Raw genomic sequence first — 21,451 nt, 5'->3', positions numbered from 1 at the left:
TAGTATGCAGTTTTCAGTCAATATCTGCTGCTCAAAAACAACACGTAACAATATTTAAGCATCTGAGAACAAACCTTAAATATTTAAGATGAGAAATGAATCCAGTCAAATGCGTTTTGATAGCAAATGCATGTAAACAGTTTAAAAGAGTGCAACAATGTCCAGAGAGCTGTGTAATATGACTCAAACAGACAGGAGTTAACTGTACTCACGAGTTTCACTTTCCTTCAGAGTTTAGCATAGTTCCCAGTCACAGTAGAAACTCCTTAAAAGAAACTTTTCCAAACTACACAACATCGGAGCCATGCGGTCAACACAGCAAACGTAAACCGCTAGAGCCGCCTGCTATGCTTAATCTTTGTGTATTTACAAAAAGAAGCACATTTAGTTCTCCAAACGGCTGCGAGCTGGAGCAGAACACAATGATGATCAGGACCACATGCATCGTCTGACTGCAAGAATTCCAGGAGCTCTCAAGGGTTTCCACGGGTGTGGCAGGACTGTTTACACTACAGCAGTAGGGGGAAGGGAACTATCTGTCACAGACAACATCTGGTGGAGCTGCACGATTCTGAATAAAATGAGAATCACGATTTTTTTGCTCAGAATAAAGATCACGATTCTCTCACGATTCTGGAGAACTTTATTTTAAAGGTTTAGCCCTGAACAGTAAAATAGCAGTGAAATAAGACAAAATAAACTTTGATTTAAATTTAAAGAAATGTAATGAAAAATAATGTAATAATGTAAAATCACCATTAAACATTTAAAAAAAACATACAAAGGTATTATGTCAGAGTAAAGCAATTTAAAGATTCTTAGCTAGAAACATTAGCCTATCAACATTTTACGGCTGTCACTGTCCACTCTGTGGGATGCCCAAGTTTACTTCACCGTTTTACAAATAAATCCTAATCTAATCATGACAAACTATATATCGTTGGAAAGGTCTAAGGCTCCTAAATAGATATTTGACATTTGTATGTGTTACAAATTATGTAGGAAAATAATTTATGACAAGAGTTTCATAGACTAATTTATGACAAGAGTACACCTCAAAAATCTATTTCATAACAGGAGTTCTGACCTTTTTCACAAACAGACTTTCTTGTTGCTAGGGCTGGGCGATTTGGTCTAAAATCAAAATCTCGATTAATTGTACATTTTAACTTGATTACGATTAATGAACGATTATTTTATGTATTAATAAAATTCTATTTATATAATATTTATAATATTTATTTTTTTTGTTCACTGACAAGTTTTGTGCAGTTAATATGTTCACATATTACAAGTGAGAGATTTTTGAATGAAGGGTGCATTACTTGATTTTAAAATAATTGAAGGAAACACACACTATCTACTATCTATGATTATTTATTGAACATAAGTGTTGAACAACTGAAATTGAAGCAAACATCACAAAAAGTCACATTTTTCTTAAATTAGTGAAAATAAATAACTTGGACTTTTGGAAACAAAATAAATTATTTTCAATGTTTTTCATATTAAAAGTAGAAAATAAGCAGTATTTGTTCTAATTAAAATTACTCTTGTATATTCTGTAAATACTTTTTACTGTATTAATACTGTTTAAGCTCTCCATGGACATGTCGGCGGAATAAAGTCACGGAGCGGGGTCACATGACTCCACACGCGCTAGTGTTTTTAAAGGGAAAGTAATTGAAATAATTGACCTGGAAGAATTTGATCGATTATTGGTTCTACATGTCGATTTCGATTACTTTTCGATTAATTGCCCAGCCCTACTTGTTGCCTTTTTCCCTATTAGAAATAATAAGAAATGCTATATCACATTCATCCTTTGAAAGCCATTTTAAAATCAGACATTGAATTAACATGAAAAATGTACATCAAAATCATATTACTAAATGTTCTTGTCCATGAATTATAAAGATTTAAGATTAAAATTTTCATTTTCACGTCTCTGTTCAAAAATGGGAGTAACAGCTAAGGGGTTAGTGGATCGTCATGCTCATATGTGACCCTGGACCACAAAACCAGTCTTAAGTCGCTGGGGTATATTTGTAGCAATAGCCAAAAACACATTGCATGGGTCAAAATTATAGAATTTTTTTATGCCAAAAATCATTAGCAAATTAAGTAAAGATCATGTTCCATAAAGATTTTTGTAAAATTCCTACTGTAAATATCTCAAAATGTAATTTTTGATTAGTAATATGCATTGTTAAGAACCTAATTTGGACAACTTTAAAGGCGATTTTCTCAGTATTTTGATTTTTTTGCACCCTCAGATTCCTCATTTTCAAATAGATGTATCTCGGCCAAATATTGTCCTATCCTAACAAACCCTACATCAATAGAAAGCTTATTTGTTGAGCTTTCATGTGATGCATACATCTCAGTTTTGTCAAATTTAACCTTATGACTGGTTTTGTGGTCCAGGGTCACATATATGGTTCCACTGCTCTGCTGGTCCATAAATCTGGCACGATCAAAGTACTCTTTCAATATTCAAAGTGCTAATAGAGACTGAATTTTCCAGATACAGAGCTACACACATACACAACTTATTATAGCCCACATAGTAATAACAGCCTAAATATTTTATGTAGTTTAATTTGCGCGCATTGGGGAGTCGCTCTCTAAATGCAGGGTATTAAAATTGCTTTTGAATGCGCGTGCGTTTTACTTTTGGGTTTTTTTTAACGACCCCGCGAAACTCTTACGCCGCTGTGTGAGTGGAACTCTGCCGTTGAGTTATCATCTGATGTGAATGAATGCCGCTTTGTACAGTACATTGAGACAGAGGCGCTATGAATTGCAGCTGACAGAATGTGCGCTGAAGATGAAGTTTAAATAGCTATGTAATGCTGGAGAGAATGGCGAACCTGTCACTGCATCAGCTCACAGCAGTCTGTGCAGTAATTAGGCTAGTGAAAGTTTTGTAAAATATAAATAAAATATAATTGGCTCAATCGTATAAATGCTGGTTTAAGATCGTGAGAGGGGTCGAATCGAGATCGCGATCTTTCTACGATTAATTGTGCAGCTCTAAAATCTGGCTTGGATTAGTGGGGATTAGAGGCTGACATTTTTTTGGGAATCCCGCAGGAAGGGAAACAAAATCACTATTAATAACGTGATTGGGACGGGACTGGAAAAAATGTAAGCGGGAGTGGGCGGGACCGGGAATCGTAATAACACTGTGATAACTTTATACAGAATTATACCTTTTAAATAAATAAACTAATTTTGAACTCAGTACTAGTTGTCCTGTCTCTTTATGCTCTCCTCCTGTTTGCTTTGGTATAGCCAGTTAAGTGAATGGCGTGCTCCACACACCCGTAACAGTTGGTGGCGATAATGGTAGAGAAGAAGTAGGCTTCTTCGCGCACTTTTTAGCCGCGAAAATCATAACCAAAATGGACGCAGACGTGAAAGGTATGTTGCAACGACTACTGTCTGAAAATGATACATCAGTTGTGCTCACGGATATTTCTGGGCGGGCTGAAATAACTCAATTTTTACACGTTGAGAAAGATGGCGTGAAAACGCCAGCTGCAGGATGGATGGATGGATGGATGGATGGATGGATGGATGGATGGATGGATGGATGGATGGATGGATGGATGGATGGATGGATGGATGGATGGATGGATGGATGGATGGATGGATGGATGGATGGATGGATGGATGGATGGATGGATGGATGGATGGATGGATGGATGGATGGATGGATGGATGGATGGATGGATGGATGGATGGATGGATGGATGGATGGATGGATGGATGGATGGATGGATGGATGGATGGATGGATGGATGGATGGATGGATGGATGGATGGATGGATGGATGGATGGATGGATGGATGGATGGATGGATGGATGGATGGATGGATGGATGGATGGATGGATGGATGGATGGATGGATGGATGGATGGATGGATGGATGGATGGATGGATGGATGGATGGATGGATGGATGGATGGATGGATGGATGGATGGATGGATGGATGGATGGATGGATGGATGGATGGATGGATGGATGGATGGATGGATGGATGGATGGATGGATGGATGGATGGATGGATGGATGGATGGATGGATGGATGGATGGATGGATGGATGGTTTGCATAAAATTCAACATGAAACACACTGTGCATTGTTACAGTAAGATGACTTTCAGTTCAATAAAATAACAAATTACATTTTGGATTTTTATTGAACTAAGCTGGGCATGCTGTGATCTGTACTGTATTTTTTTTTTTTTACTGTAACTGACAGATTCCAGACAAAAAAAAAAACAACAGCACGGGAGTGGGAGGGAATGGGAGTCATTCTTCTGGGATTGGGACGGGACAGGATTTTCCCCCAGTTTTTTTATGGGATTGGGATGGGACAGGATATTTTTTTGTGGGAGTGGAACGGGAGAGGTTTGAAAATTCACTCCCGTGTCACCCTCTAGTGGGGATGTCAGGCATGAGTTCACTGGTTACCCCTACATGAAGAGCATTTTGAGCCTGTGAAAAACTTTACCAAAACTTTATCTAGTGCTCACCCAGGTTAAGCTCTAGGGCGTGTTGCTACGCGGTTGCCGGGGTGTTCAGGTTGAGTCACAAAAATCCTTAAGTGTCTATGATAGGGGTCTTCATGCTTTTTCATTAGTTTCAAAATAATAATAGTCAGTGGATTGTCTGTTTAAAACTCCTGCTACATGATTTCACAATCCTTAAAGGGATAGTTCACCCAAAAATTAAATTTGATGTTTATCTGCAAACCCCGAGGGCATCCAAGATGTAGGTGAATTTGTTTCTTTAGTAGAACACAAGCAAAAAAAAAAAAAAAAACTTAAACTGTTGCAGTCTGCCAGTCATATAATGGCAGTCAATGGCACCCACGGCTTTGAGGGTAAAAAAAAAAAATACACAGACAAAACCAAATTAAACCCTGTGGCTTGTGAAAATACATTGAGGTCTTAACACACAAAACAATTGGTCTGTGCAAGAAACTGAACAGTTTCGTGTCTTAAGACCTCAACGTATCATCACAAGCAACAGGGATTAATTTGGTTTTGTTTGTGAATGTTTTTTTGACTCTCAAAGCCGTGAGTCCCATTGACTGCCATTAAATGGCTGACAGACCGCAAGAAACAAAGTCACCTACATCTTGGATGCCCTGGGGGTAAGCAGATAATCATCAAATTTTCATTTTTGGAAGAACTATGCCTTTAAACACTGCTCCTTCAAAAAGAGTAATGGTGTGTTCACACCAAAAGCGAATTTAAGTAGACAAAGTCAATGCCAAGACACAAATAGATGTGAATTTGCCAAATTTATCATTCACATCGCCCAGTGCAATGTGAAAATTTCAACAAGTTCAACTATTTAAAAAATCCTAAATTGAAATAAAATAAAATGTAAAAAACTTGAGCGGAAGATTCACATGATGCTTTGTAGGGCTGCCCTGTAATAGTCGACGAGAAGAGGCTTAGTTGACCAATATTTTATTAAGTTGCTTAGTCGCAGAAAAAAAAGGAAGTGGCGAAATCACGCAGTCCGCAACGGACAGATCCTTAACAGCTGGTCTATGTGGTAATATAGTACATCAGGCAGGACATCCAAATGCTCACTTATCATTTATTGACCTCAAATACGGCTTTTGTAGTAGCAACTTTACATGCCAGCTCAATCTAATGTTAACCTAGAAAAAATGTGCGCTTACTGCGCTATTCAAGTGTCTGTGCGAAGTGTGGAAGCTGATCAGTAGCGCTCCATGACAGATGGAGGCACTGGTGCAGTCACTTGCTATTAAAATACTCATTAAAATGCTAATTTGTCATTTTTGGTTATACAGATAAGAATACATCTTTAAGACTACGTTTATTTGTGTGGACTAAGAATAACAACAAAACATTGCACTTTTGTAAAATCATTAAAGCAAACAGGATGCGCTTTCTGCTGTCTCGGTCTCTGTGAACTTGAAAGCGTGAACTTGAGCGTGAAACTTTCGAAACTCTGTGTATGTCTGCCTTACAGACATGAAAAACTCTAGAGAGTGAAATGTCCAGTTTTAAACGTACCAATTCAAATATTTTGAGATTATGCAATCAATATAAAACATGCATACAGGCACATCACCGCTGCAGCGATGACGAAGTCAATGTTGCCAACTTCATTTCTTAAGCCAAAAAAAAGAAAGCACTATTAAAATGTTTATTAAAACGTTAATGCAGTCTCCTTGCTGTTTTTCCCTGACACATTCATAATTATTATACTATATCATGTAACGCATACAAATATTCGCTTTGCATTTGGTGTGCACACACCATAAGTTCACTGATTTTCAACCAGCTTTGTAGTTTTACAATCTCCCTTTTCGTTACACTTGAGCAAATTGAAATTGTGAATTAAAAATACGCCAAATGGAAGCACGTCAATTGCGCAAAAACTCCCATATATTACAAAAACATTTTTACACTCACATGAGGTGGTTTTTCAGGCAAATCGAAAAAGGAATATTTCGCAAAACTGCAATGGAAATAGCTTTTTCACATTTACAGGTCAACTGGTGTACATAAAAGTGACTTTAATGTACTATAACCTCCAAAAAAAAAAACACCTCATACGTGGCCGCTCACAAGTATAAAGGGCTTTCCTTGCCATTAATGCTTGGATAACCCAAGATTTATGCAATTACACTAAAAACATCCTGCGAGTAAGCTAGAGTGAGCAACACGATGCAAATATTTGCTTCGCATTTGGTGTCCACACCCCATAAGTTCACTGACTTTCAACCAGCTTTGTAGTTTTACAGTAGCTTCGTTTCCATTACCCTTCAAATTGTGCAAATGAAATTTGCGAATTGAAAATACACCCAATGGAGACGTCAGTTTAGCTAAAACTCCCATTTCTGTCAGGACCACTATCGTCAAAGATGACTGACAATAAGCATGCAGTTTGGATTGGCTGTATGGTTCTTTTCTAGGCAAGGACTCCCTGTGCATCCATGCACCCTTGCATGGATAACATCAGGAAGAGCACCAATAATAACAGATACTAACAGAACAGAACGCCAAATGTATTGCAGAAATCAAAAGGATTAACTTAATGTACATTTAGAATTTAGAAAGTCTGATTCAAGGAGAAGAAGAAGGCTGAATCCTTACTGACAAAAGGAGGAGTCAGGAATGAAGGTGGGAAATTAGCTATTGAGCAGTGCGAAGCTGGTGATAATACTGAAGGACCTTATATATGATAGGTGTCACATCCCCATAAGTAGACATGGATCAGCTGATTTTTTACGCTACCATGAGGTAGTTTTTCAGGCAATTCGAAAAAGTAATATTGTGCAAAAACCACAATTGAAATCATTTTTGTACATTTACAGATCACCTGGGGTATGTAAAAGTCACATGATAATTCTTAAATGTACTATAACCTCCAACAAACATTAACAATAAACCCCACCCCTTTCTGCAAGTCCCTGCCCACCTTTTTTATAATCCTCTTGGATGTGCATCACAATACAGAAGAAAAGATCTGTCGCTAATTGTGTTTCATTGCAACTAGAATGTTTTAGAAAATTGGCATTTTGACAGTTCAGTCAAGTTTGCAGTAGCCTGGGTGTCCCCATACTGCCTTGCGCAGCGCGATTTTATTCACGCTTCTAGTCAGTCTGGAAACCATGGACCTAATTTTCACCTAAGATAGGGAACCAATCACAGAACGGGGAGGGAGCAGCAAGACGATGACGCGTTCTATGCGACTCACCGAAGGATCCAGCATGGCAGCAGACGCAAAGTTATCTTTCTTGTCTGTCACTGGACGCGAGCGGCGCGACCCGACGCGACAAATGACATTAGAATGCAAGTTTATTTTGAAAAAAGAGCAACTTCTGGCGTTCGCTCTACATACGTCATCCGGTATAATTGAAACGATTGGCTATGAGCTACGCACAGCGCATTTGATAGACATTCGTATCGCCCAATAAACGGCTCTGGGCATTCGTAAACCACGCCTCAAATACGAGAAAATGAACATGTGGTTCCCAGACCACGAATCATGACGAAGTCATAACGTGGTCTGGTGATAGCCAGGCTAAGTTTGCAGTGCATTTTGGATAAGAACAATCTACAGACATGTGACCTATCACAGTTCATTTTGTGTTTACATGCTGTTTAGGGTGGGTATATTTGTCTGTAACTACAGTAATGAACCAGTGTAGACAAAACACATTCAAACAGTTCAGTAGTCTCTGCAAACGATTGTACGTTTTGTATACAGAGAACTTGTGATCTTGTTTTTAGGAAAATCGTAAATCGAGTTGCAAATGTACACAAGAAATAATGGGAGGGGTCCTTGTATTTTACAATAGCACACGCTTGCAAGGGCCTTCCTTCCTGCCAACTTGTTGCTGACTGCAAACTATACTGCACAAAAGTTGTTTCAGCCATGAGAAACCCTTCCCCATTTTGCAGGAAACAGCAGTGTATATTTAAAAAAAAATGTGGTAAAAAGAAGTTTTGCACATGCAGTGCAAAACTAATTTAAATAAGTGAAAACTGCACATGCAAAAATTATATCAGAGTGTAAATGTGGTTTCCTGTGACATTTGTCACCTTCACAAGCAAACAAGCATGAATTCATTACTAATCAAGCTGAGCAAGATCAATGCATTAAGACAAAACACTAGCAATATTCTACTTTTATTAATTTGCAATTCAAAATATTTCATTCTGATTGGTCATAGCATATCAAGTTAAACTCTATACTGAACTAATAGTAGTAATCTTTTTGTCATATATTATCTTGTTTTTACTATGGTTAAAAATGACCTTTGAGGGTTTCAATATTATTGTTTACATTTACATAATTAATGTATATGGTGTATTTATATAAATGTACATTTGATGTATGCTATACTGATGACTTTAAAGCAAGTTGTAGCAAATAACATTGCTTGGAAGAACAAGAAAATGTTATTAAAATAACCGATTAATCTAACGATTACTAGTACGATTAATCGACTAATAGTCAAATATTTCACCGTTTTCTTTTTATAATTCATTAAAATACTTAATAACTGTAATTTTTTGGATTTGTTATTTAGATTTATTATTATTTTATAGATTTTTTTTTTTTTTTGCAAGTATTAGTCATGCAATAAACATGGGATAAACGGACAGGAACTTTTTTATTATCACAAAATAACATAATAAATGTAATAGATTGCAAAATAATACATATATTTATTAGCAGATAAATGACATGAATAATGTATTCAGGGTGGTTTTGTCATTTGAATGACACATGTACAGAAGTCTTTGCAAACACAGAGGGGTAAACTGAAAAAAAAAGATAATCAGGCTGAGAATGTGACAGTTAATGTCAAACAGCATATGTAACCACTGACTAATGACTTAATAAAGTGCACAAGACTGATTTAGTCTGTCTTTCTATAGTCATGTCATATGACGTATCTGCAGATGCCATGCATGTTACTTTAAGTGCTATGCAACCGCTGAGAAACAAGGACAAACTCTAGGACTGTGTGAGGAGGTTTAGGGCCTTCAGATATTATTTCTAAAACGTTAAATGAGTAATCCATTTAAACAAGCAAACAATCTACTACAACACTGTGGTCAAAACCAAGGAATGAAACTGAACTCCAAACCAAACCACAGAAATTTCAGTGCAAACGATAACATCAAAGAAAAGATATTTAGGTTTGAATAAAAATTTTATTACAGAATTGCACAGTAGTTTTGAAAGCACAAACTTAAGCAACTGCCAAATACATAAATGAGGAAATAAAGATGTAAATCTCACAGCTAAATAAAAATGTGGAACTCTGTTAGACATTAAAAAATGTGTTTACATATGAAGTCCATAACAACCATCAATATTAGAGCCGGTCACCTGCTCAAAATGTCACGTGCTTCTTTGGAACGTAAACTTTCATGGGTAAAACTGTACATTAACTCTGTGCATTTGTTTTTCCAGGACAAAACTGCTCAGCTGTTCAGTGGCTATACAAACTGTGAAACAATAATCTGGGTAATCATATACAGTGTTCAAACAACAAAACAAAAAGAGGTTAGCATTGTAGTTGACCCTTAGTTAGAACTATGAATCAATGACTTGATACTCATTTTATTTTGTTTTAATCTATAATTCTTTTTTTTTTTTTTTTTCAAATCATAAATACATAAAATGACTTAAACTCAGCTTAATAAATATAAGCGTATTTATATTTATATTAAATAAGCGTATTTATATTTATGAATATTTTCTTTTTAGCATTTGCATATTTTTTTCCTGATGCAGGTGTGACATTTTACCTTAAAATATATTTAAAAATGTAGGACTTCTAAGTTTTAATTAGCTGCCCGTGTCAAATTTATACACCTGTCATTGAAATGGTGAAAATTATAGAATTTAGTTTCCAGGATTGATGGCATACATAACTGACAACAATTCTGTTACCATAATAATATTAATGTTCATTGTATGTGCTTTACTGAGGAAACAATGTGAAATATATTTAAAACACTGAATGAATAAGATACAGTTGAGGTCAAAAGTTTATATATATACCTTGCAGAATCTACAAAAAGTTAATTATTTTACTAAAATAAGAGGGATCATAGAAAATAAATGTTATTTTTATTTAGTAGTACTGACCTGAAGAAGATATTTCACATACAAGACATTTAGTCCAAAAGAGAAAATAAAAGTTGAATTAATAAAAATTACCCTGTTCAAAAGTTTACATACTTAACACTCTGTTGTTACCTGAATAATCACAGCTGTGTTTTTTTGTTTAGTGATAGTTCTTCATGAGTCCCTTGTTTGTCCTCAACAATTAAACTGCCTGCTGTTTTTCAGAAAAATCCTTCAGGTTTCACAAATTTTTTGTTTTTTCTGAATTTGTGTGTATTTGAATCCTTTTTCAACAATGACTGTATGAATTTGAGATCCATCTTTTCACACTGACTCATATGCAACTATTACAGAAGGTTCAAATGCTCACTGATGTTTCAGAAGAAAAAACTATGCATTAAGAGCCAGGGGTGTAAACTTTTGAACAGAATAAAAATGTGTACATTTTCTTATTTTGTCTAAATATCATACTTTTTTTAATTTATTACTGCTCTTCAGAAGCTACAGAAGATACTTACATGTTTCCCAGAATACTAAATAAGTTAAATCTACCCTGATCTTCGAATTCAAAACACTTATTTTGACCTCTAGAATAATTAAACACAAAACTGTTGACATATGTTCATCATATAAAGTGATCATATCTCTTAACAGAGCTAAGACTAAACTGCTCAATTCATATTCATTTTACGATGCCTTTATAACATTTGAAATTCTGGTTGACTGTACTTTCAATGGAAAAACAAACTTCTCAGGTTTCATTGAATCTATCTTATTTTGGGTTTGAGGATTGTCTTATGGGTCTTAAGTGTTATTAGTTTGAAACAACATGACAGTAAATGACTAAAATGTTCATTTGTGCACCATACTTTACACAAAATAAAAAAAAAGATATATATTTAATTACTTTGAATAAAAACGGCAATCATTAACAAGACCTTTGTCTCAAAACAAATTGTGTACTTTGAACGATTATAACTTGACTTCAGGTTCAGGTTACCTGACTTTAGGTTGCTGCCCAAATTTCTAGGTTAAAACAAACTGTGGATGTTAACAAAAGCGTTGCAGTGAGTTTCTTAGCCATTTAGTGGTTTTGGGGGAAAAAATTTAAATCAGATGCATCATTAGCCTCATTTCACTCTATAAAACACACTGTATGAAATAAGAATGGATCAAATAGAGGTGCGCACTAATGCAGCAAACATGTCGGCAGTGTAGAAGCATTTAAAACGCAAAAATCATTGCAAGCACCAACAGCGCGAGACTGTTTAGTATCGCATCGCATGTCTTCCATGAGGAAAGAAAGGGCTGGTTGTTGCTGGTGATTGTATGATGACTGAAATCGCGAAATGGCCTTAACCCTTTGAGCAGTACGGTCCCACATATGGGATTCTAATTTCTGTGCCCCTGGGAGTACGGTCCCACATATGGGATTTAGAACATTCGGTGACGTCACGCAACTGACAAATTCAAACTGCGCTTTGGCGCGATGGCTGGCGCTGAGCCAGAGAAGGACGAGCTCTACACTTGTCATACAATCACAACTATGCAGTGTTTTTAACCACATAACGCTTATTTTAGGTTTCAGACATTTAAATACACATAAGTACTAGTAAAACGAGACATTAAGAGTTTGTAAAATACACACATAGGTCTATGGAAGCAGCAAATAACCATCTATTCAAATATAATTTGCCAATGTGTTTTATTTCTATCACATACACATAGACAAAGTAACTAAAAGGTTCACTCTATTCCTCTTCTAGTACACCAGCCACTTACTTGCATGTATTTCGGGAGAAACGGATGAATGTACGTCATGTAAACGCGGCTGACAGGACTCTCTGAACTACAGCGCAAACAAACATGGCCGCGCCCATCTCACGTTTCAAATCATGATCCAGATCATTTACATAGGGTTTTAAACGACGAATCATACTAATTCACACATATTTGTGAATCGGAATATTAGTTCATGGCATGGTAAGCAAGTGTGTTAGTATTCTGGATAAAAAAGGAAAAACGAAATTAAAGCGATCTATCTGTCATACAGTGTTATTGTGGCTGTGTTGTGTCACGTGACAAGCATGACGCGTCGCCATGGAAACAATAAGGACGAACGTTCTAAAATAACGGTCGCTTAAAAAAAACTCACTCTCGGGGGTCCACTAGAATATTTTAAACTCACCACTGAAAGGGTTAAACCTTTAGTAAATAAACTACAGAATGTTATGTTGTCTAATACACTCACGAATTGTATGTATTCTGACAGCGCTGCACAAGCTCCTTACCAGGGTTCAAAGTCCAAAGCGCAAGGAAAATCTGCATGATGAGAATCATTCATAAATCTGCTGCTGTCAGCAAAAAGTAGTACTGAGGTCTTCTTGCGGGTTTCCGCCAAAATAAAAGTCAACATTCATAAATGTTAGTATTGTAATTTTACTGTTGTTCTGTAAAAAAATAGAAAAGTAACACAAAAATAATGATATCAAACTTTACAACATGTCTATTAATACATCTGTTATAACATTTTCCTTTGCTCAGCAAGGCTGCTTTATTTGTACATTAAAAAAACATGCCTGATTCAAGAAAGGGGTCTTAAAAATGGCCAAAAATATTATTTTACTAACTTATTAACTGTAAGATAAATTGTGCTTTGTTGGTAGGCTATAATGTCTACTAAAATGTTCAGTTAAATAAATATTTTTAAATTGTTGTTTTGTAATTGATTTTTTTTTCTTTGAAAAGCAAGATAAAACTGTAAAAAGCAAATATTGGCTATTTAATTTATGCAATGGTGAAAAAAACGGGCAAAATACATTGGGGAAAAACATGAAAAACCGTGTTCGGTAATCGGCTCAGTGTGTAATTTTGTTCGGCTTCAGCCAAGAATTTTAATTTCGGTGCATCCTTAATTTTAATAGGCTGACGCTAGGGCTGGGCGATAAAACGATTTTTATCGATTAACTCGAGTAGTTTACAGTGATTTGTTTGAATGAAAATCTATTTCTCTTTAATATCAAACAAATAATGTGTTCTGGTAAAATAACGCGAGCCACTAAAGGGTCATGATTAGCTGTTTGCTAGCAGTAAGTTAGCCTGTTACATTACAGTACATACAATTTCACTTACTACATATACAGAGCAAGAGAGATGACTGAAGACAATGGCGAATGAGTTGCATATCCTGAGCACCACTGGCAAGCATCTGATTCTGATCTTGTAAAATGTGTGGTAAGTACTGCCACTGTAGTAAACACAGAGCACGTGCAATCGCAAATTTCAAAAGTGAAAGTCTATTCAAAGCAGTTTCAATGCCCTGCATATTAATAGCGTTTCCCTGATGCCAGCAAATTATATTGTGTAATTACCTAACGATATAACTGCAAGAGAAAAGCATGCAAATATATTTTTTCCTCTTGTCCCATATTTATTTGTCTTACAAACATTTACTGTGTCCGGCGTGATAAGAATGTAGCTGTAAACGGTCACTGGCCTAGACATTTTCACAGAAGTTTAATTTAAACTTAACTCTTTCCTACTCACAAACCACTGGCACTAGCTGTGATCTTATATTTTTACATGTGGTCACAGAAAAAACCTTCTCACATTCCTCACACTTCCTCTCATGCTGCATTCTTCACTGCACTGCTGTTACCCAAGAGACTATACTTCTTAAGTCTAAACACATTTAATTTATCCTTAAGCATTAGAGCAATTGTAAAGTCACCAAAACTATGACTTAAAACACGAAAGTATGAGAATCACATATGTTTGACCAGCCGTCGCCACACTGTTCTCACGACATACTTCTCAAGGTGCATCTTGGGATGCTTTTTAAACAGTGCTGAACGAGTTCATACACTTCTTAGCTGGTTTTCCTAAGTAACCCCTCTAAAGTATTCATTTAACGATACTAATTAAAAGGAAAAAGAATGTAACATCAGTTTAGGAAGTTGCTTCACTCCGTAATCCAGTTGCTTGGTTACTCATTATAAAAATACACTATCAGCAGCAATGAATAAGCTAAGTTTCCTCAGAAGTTACTCACACCACGTGTTTGCAAAGCAGTTGCTATAACTACTGCTGGATTTATTTTAGAAATGACGCTAGGGACTTATTTGAGTACTGTGCACAGTTCCTTTAGGTACAGGGTTTCTGCAGATATGAACAAGTGAAATTTAAGACTTTTTAAGACCTTTTTAATACCACCTTATATGAAATTTAAGACCTAAACCTGTAATGAAATAGATATTATATTACATGCATACATGTAATATTTAATGTGTTTAATGTAAAAAGTAAACACAATTTCATGGCTGTCATAAATTAAATGTATTACTACGATATACAGTGAACTTTTCATATCAGCAGATACTATATTTTCATCAGTGCTCTATTAGCTTTTACATCTTAAATCTGCATATTTGATTTACCTTTATAAAGGCCTTTTTTTTTACTTTTGAAATGTATGCATTACCTTTGAATATCTTTGAATTGATCAATAAATTCTAAATGGCTGTTAGCAGTGAGATTACACAATTTACACTGCAAAATTAAAAGTGAGATTAATGTTTTAAAGTGCCCCTATTATGCCATTTTAAAGGTAGTTAATATTGTTGTAATAGTCTCTTAAAACAGGTTTACATGTATGCAAGTTCAAAAAACACTTTAGTTTTCTCCAAAATTAGATTTATTTTTACCCCGTTTCTAAATGATTCGTAAACGACTCGTGTGAAGCAGTTCGAAGAATCAGTCTCTCTAAACCCCTCCTTTCCGTGAGCCCTCACTGCTGTGATTGGTCAGATGGTGCAGTCCTTTTGGATTGGTCTACCGCTACAGCGCAAAACGAAACGCCCATTGCCATAACTGAATGACAGCTGCGGAGACCTGTTAATGCATAGAAAAGATAGCCTCGATTTTACCCTATCAATTCGAGCCGGAGTCTGACGATGAAACGGTTGAAGTGTCACATCGACAAGAAACTGTTTTGCAAGCACGACCGGAGCAGGACGTTTCTCAGTGGATATGTTAACTGTGGACAGTGTTTGCAATTTGCTTTTGTAAGCGAACCGGGCACACCTCTACGTTGTGAACTTCAACACTGTACAATCCATAACACTGCGTTAAGCCATCGTTTATCATTATCATTACTTAAACTAATAAGGCAGACAGACAGTCAAGCTGCATCAATCACAAGACTTTTTAGACTACATTGCACTCACAGCTGAACAACAGAACTACAGAAACGCAAGTTAGCCGGTTACCAAGACATGTGCGGGTTGTTACACACCATAACGTACACAAAGACGTATTTTGAACGATCGCTAGAAAATACAATTATTAATCATACTTACAGGTAGAAGTTCAGAGGAGCAAGCCGGTCCAAATAAACTGGGCACTGATCCATTTTTTAAAACCAAGCGTTTGGTGAATCTCGCGTTGTAACGTTACTCCCCAAGATTAGAAAAGCAGTCATCAGTAAAATGACGCGAACACAACACAAGATTGGCATTGGACTGCTGAGGTGTTGAAAAAATTAATGTTAACCACTGATAGTTTCATCTTTTGGAAGGGCATATAAAACAAATTCACTCTCACAGCGCAGGGCGTCTTCTTGACATGATGTAATCCACGTGAAAATGGTAGGCCTGCTGTTTGTGGGCGGGCAAGTTGTTCGCGAAATTGAACGTGGGCGGACATTACGCAAATGTGTAGTTCGTGACGTGTGGCCGTTACAGAAAAAAGATTCGAATTGCTGACGACTCGTTTAGGCGAATGTGAGCCGACTCTTTTTTTTGATAGACAAAAACTTTATTTATAGTGCACTGTCGGCGTCACAACTTTGCAGATAGTTTATGTTCACATACAGCTACATGACACACTACATGAAATATCATATTTGAAAAGGCATAATAGGGGCACTTTAAATACATCTATTGATTTATAAATATATAAATTAGAAATGTTGGGTGTGGGAGGCATACTTTTAAACACACTAAACTACCAGCAGGTGGCGGTAAGTCACTTCATGAGCGAGTTATTTCAACTGATTCGAGCAAAACGCTGAATCATAGCAAAACGTTGCTAGGAGAATGCTTCTGCTGTGATCCTTGTTTGGAACTATTTTCGTTGGTGAAACAGAACAAAACAGTGAAAATATTTTGTCTAATATGTAAGTAACTACTTGACTAACTACTTGTTTATTGAGCTAAAATTAATGTAACATTTGTAATTGTGAGAATATTCAGCAAAAAGCTCACTTGGTATATTACTGAACTATATCATGTTATAAATAAACTAAGTTATACATTTAAAATTTTTACCTCAGTGTGTTTCTTTAGAGTGCTGTTACATTCATTAGTTTTAAAGTATGTCACAAATAGACCAGAAATACACTATCCATTATCAATTTCTGTTTACGTTGAATGTATTAAAATATGAATCTTTCTTGCCTTTCGATGCTTCGCTAACGTTAACTTAGTTGTTTTTGTCACTTCAGTTTTAATCAGGCGGTTTGTTCGGTCCGGCAAGGAAAAAAAAAAAAATTTTTAAAAGTATCTCCAAGGCTGGCGGTCAGCTAGCTCGACCTATATTTATTATTATTATTGAGAACATTATATACACAAAAAGGTAGTTTGACCTGTATTCTGCTACTGCGATTCTGTCTGAAGACGCAGTAACTTCCGCAGGGGGAGAAAAAAAATCTACAGGTGTTAGCAACTGGCCTTAGCCAAGCCCTATATTCAGTTTTTTCAAGCTAAGTATTGCTAAACTTGCACTTCCCCAAAGCTAAAAAGTTAAATCCATTTTACTTCTGCTGTACAATCCGAGAGAGACTCGCGCCAATAACAGAAAGCTGATTGGCTATTGCATGTTGGTCTCATTTGTAGTTTAAATACAGCAAATTATATTTGGAATAGTGAAATAAAGAACTACAACACCACGGAAACAACAAAAAGAGAATTTAAATGAGCTTTAGAGGTAGCGTTACATGGACATCGGAAAAATAAGACCTGTGTGAAATTATTTAAGACCTAGAACAGCGAATTTAAGACTTTTTAAGGCCTAAAATTTTGATTTTTAAATTTTAGACTTTTTAAGACTTTTTAAGACCCCGCGGAAACCCTGTAGGTAACATTCAAACTGAATCTCTTCGTAAAAAGGGAACCTATAACAATGTACACCTGTAGAGCAGATGATTTCTTTAACCCATCTATAGAATTCAGACAGCCTTTGTAAACCAAGCTGGTTTTAAGTTACTGAACAGTTTCTCCTGTGCAAAGCAAACAGAAGGTGTGAGACTGAACAAAAGTGCCATCCCTCTAACTCCCACCGGTATTGTGTGTCAGCTATTTTCACCCGCTTTATCGAGATTTATACAAGAATGGGGTCAGAAATGTTTTGAATGGCCCACTGAGTTTAACAGATAAAAATGAGATTTATTGTTATAATAACTGCAGCTATAGCCACACAAAGGGCAAGACATGAAACAAAAAATGATCATATTTCAGCGATTAAATAACTTTGCCAGTTTTTAGCTCTCTATTCCAACATAACTGGCTGAGACAATAAAAGAGACTCAACAGAAAAAGAGCATCCAAAGTTTGAAAATTTAAAGGGATATTGCACCCAAAAATGACAGAATTTTCATTTGGGTGAACTATCCCATTAAAGGGGCCATCGGATGCCCATTTTCCACAAGTTCATAAGATTCTTCAGGATCTGAATAGAAAGTCTATAATATACTTTGGTTAAAAATTCTCAATAGTAATGGCTAAAAATAGCTCTGCAAAAGATCAACTCATTTTATTGCATGGTCCTTTAAATGCAAATGAGCTCTGCTCGCCCAGCCCCTCTCTGCTGTGGGATTATGAGCCGTAATGTTTACTTTAGCTGTGTTTAGCGGCGAAACTTGCCAACAACAACATTATTAAGAAAGGCCATTTGCAAAGATGCACAAAAACCCCTTATACTCACTTCTGCGTCACAACGACAAGCTGATAATGACCTGATTTTAAAAAGGGGATATTACTTTTAAAGATTAAAAAAAAATACCACTGGGTGAATTTTTATCTTTGTAGGGTTGTTGTGTACACAAACTGCCAACACACATTAATGTTCAACCAACATGTAAAAGTTAGTTTTGCATCCAATGACCCCTTTAACTATTCAAAACCTGTCCTATGCCACATTCGGTTGCACCAGGTCCCACAGATCCCACAAAAGTCCCACAGGATTGCAGACCTCTAGGACAAACCACTGGAATCTTCACTCGGTTAACATATAATGACCGCCTAATTGACAATTTCATTTTCTTTTCTCAGGTCATTTCACAGTTGCACTTCTCTTTAAATGTTCATTGTTCAATCTGCAGCATTAACATTCTTCAAGTTCCTGGGCCAGGCATGAGCCATGCCTTTTTAACAGCTGCTGAAATGCCAAAAGAACAGCTCCAATTCCAAACTCTAGGAAAACCCTCCATTCCCAATGCCAGGATACTAGTTACCCCACGTGATCCTACTCCTTCAGATCAGATTTCCAATCAGTTAGCCCAGAGGGCCTATTAAAAGTGTGTAGTGTGCGGTCAGGATAATGTAATTTCACATGTGAGTGATTATTCAATTAGAGGGACGTTCCTATTCTACGGAAGCCCGTTTCCACCACTGAATAAAAATATTTCTCTCACAATTCAGAATTGTGTCATATAAACTCACGACTGCAAGTTAAAAAGTCAGAATTGTGGGATATAAACTCACAATTGCAAGAAATAAAGTCTGAATAAACTCGTAATTCTGACTTTTTTTCTCAGAATTGTGAGATGTAAACTCGTAATTGCAAATTATAAAGTTCAGTTCTGAGGAGAAAAAAAGACTGATATGTTCACAGAATTACAAGTTTATATCTCATAATTCTGACTTAACTCCCAATTGCGAGTTTATATCACACAATTCTGACTCCATTTCTCAGAATTGGCAGTTTATATCTCACAATTCTGACTTTATAACTATAGGGATGTGACGAGATCTCATGGCATGAGATCTTGCGAGATCCGACGTGTCTCGCGAGATCCGACTGGTCTTGCGAAAACGTGATATCCTCACAAAAATTTTGCAGTGTTTAACAAGCAACTGCAAGTTTATATCACACAATTCTGACTTTCTAACTCGCAATTGCGACTTTTTATCTCACAATTCTGACTTTTTTCTAGCAACTGCGAGTTCATATCAAACAATTATGACTCCATTTCTCTTTATAACTCACAATTGCAAGTTTATATCTCACTTTTTTTCTGGCAATTGTTTATGTCTCACAATTCTGACTTTATAACTTGCAATTGCGACTTTTTATCTTACAATTCTGAATAAACAATTATTTTAGTTTGAAAAGATCAATGGCTTTCAACTTTTTTTTTTTTTACCATCAAAAGTGTTGAATTTGAATTTCTCTATTTTACATTTGTGACCATGGACCGCAAAACCAGTCATAATGACAGGTAAATTTGTAGCAATAGGCAAAAATACATGGCATGGGTCAAAATTGTCTATTTTTCTTTTATGCCAAAAATGATTAGGATATTAAGCAAAGATTATGTTCCATGAATATATTTAGTAAATTTCCTGCGGAAAATTAATCAGAACTTAGTTTTTGATTAGTAATATGCACAATATTTTTATTTTATTGTGCGTTCAGATTCCAGATTTTCAAATAGTTGTATCTCGGCCAAATACCGTTAGCTTTCAGATTGACCCTGAATAACTGGTTTTGTGGTCCAGGATCATATTTTAGGTTGTGAACAAAACAGTCGATGCATGCTTGAGCTCAGATATGAGCTTGCACAATAAATATTCAACATTGACCAAAATGTAAAAAAAAAAAACTATTTCAGAAAATGTTAGTGATTATCATTTATGTGTTATGTGTGTGCATATAGGCGTGTAGTTTTGCTGTATCACCCAACCCAAAAACTGGGATGTGAAAGGACAGTTAAATATTCAACTCTAAAACTCAGTATAAGACAGCCAACGGCACTGCTGATGGGGAAGGACAGGCCACAATAGAGCCATTGAGTCTCTGAATCACTCTCTGTCTTCTCCGAAACTCCTCAACACACACATTCCATAAGCGGAAAGTGAATTAGCATTTCCAGCACGTCTTGACTTCACACTAACAAACACAAGCTTAAACTGGGAAACGCCTCAGTTTCAGCAGTTCAAGAAGTCAGATATCAAAAGTGGGAGGCGCTGCTTTCATACAGATAGGTTTCATTTAATGCTACGGTGAATACAGAGCAGTAAATCAGAACTACACTTGTTGATACAAGTAATACACACACTCGCATACTTCATTACATGTAACTGCAAAATCACAATATCTAATGCAAAAGCAAGGATGTTTGGATTCTGCTTGTATGTTCCTACTCTGTTTGGGCAACTACAGTATGTGCTGACAATTGAATACATTTAAAAATAATTACTGAGGAACCTGCAATGTCTATCAATGTCAATTGATGGTTTTCTGTTCCAATCTTAACGTGAACGAGGAGGGATTTTCCATTGTCTGGTCCTTTAGTGCTGGTGTAAGGTTTCAAGACTGGAGCTCATTCACTCAATATCAGTCTTTGGGGAGAATCAGTGTCTGGCCTTTCCAACACTGAGAGCTTTATCACATGCCTGCCTCAAGAACAACAACCATATACAACCACAGAATACAAATCGATTCCTTTTTTTGGAGAAAACCCTTATTTGTATCTTTGATTTTATTGTATTCGTCATACGGTTTGTCATTTGCCATTCACTAAATA

At 36.2% G+C, this 21,451-nt stretch overlaps 1 protein-coding gene across 3 annotated transcripts in view; it reads right to left on the bottom strand.

The window, feature by feature from the left end:
• Positions 1-21,451, bottom strand: part of sgms1b (sphingomyelin synthase 1b) — a 42,922-nt gene that overhangs the window by 14,300 nt on the left and 7,171 nt on the right. Inside the window, exon 1 of one of the 3 annotated variants that reach the window (XM_073828451.1) lies at positions 213-441. The exons of the other annotated variants lie outside the window; for them this stretch is intronic. The gene's annotated coding sequence lies outside the window, so the exon portion shown is untranslated. Of the gene's footprint in view, positions 1-212; positions 442-21,451 lie in introns of those variants that run through there. 3 annotated transcript variants of the gene reach the window in all.

This window comes from Garra rufa, chromosome 22 (assembly GCF_049309525.1).
Source record: "Garra rufa chromosome 22, GarRuf1.0, whole genome shotgun sequence".
Lineage (NCBI taxonomy): Eukaryota > Metazoa > Chordata > Actinopteri > Cypriniformes > Cyprinidae > Garra > Garra rufa.
The sequence above is the reverse complement of the archived record's forward strand: the minus strand, read 5'-3'. Positions and strand labels throughout refer to the sequence as shown.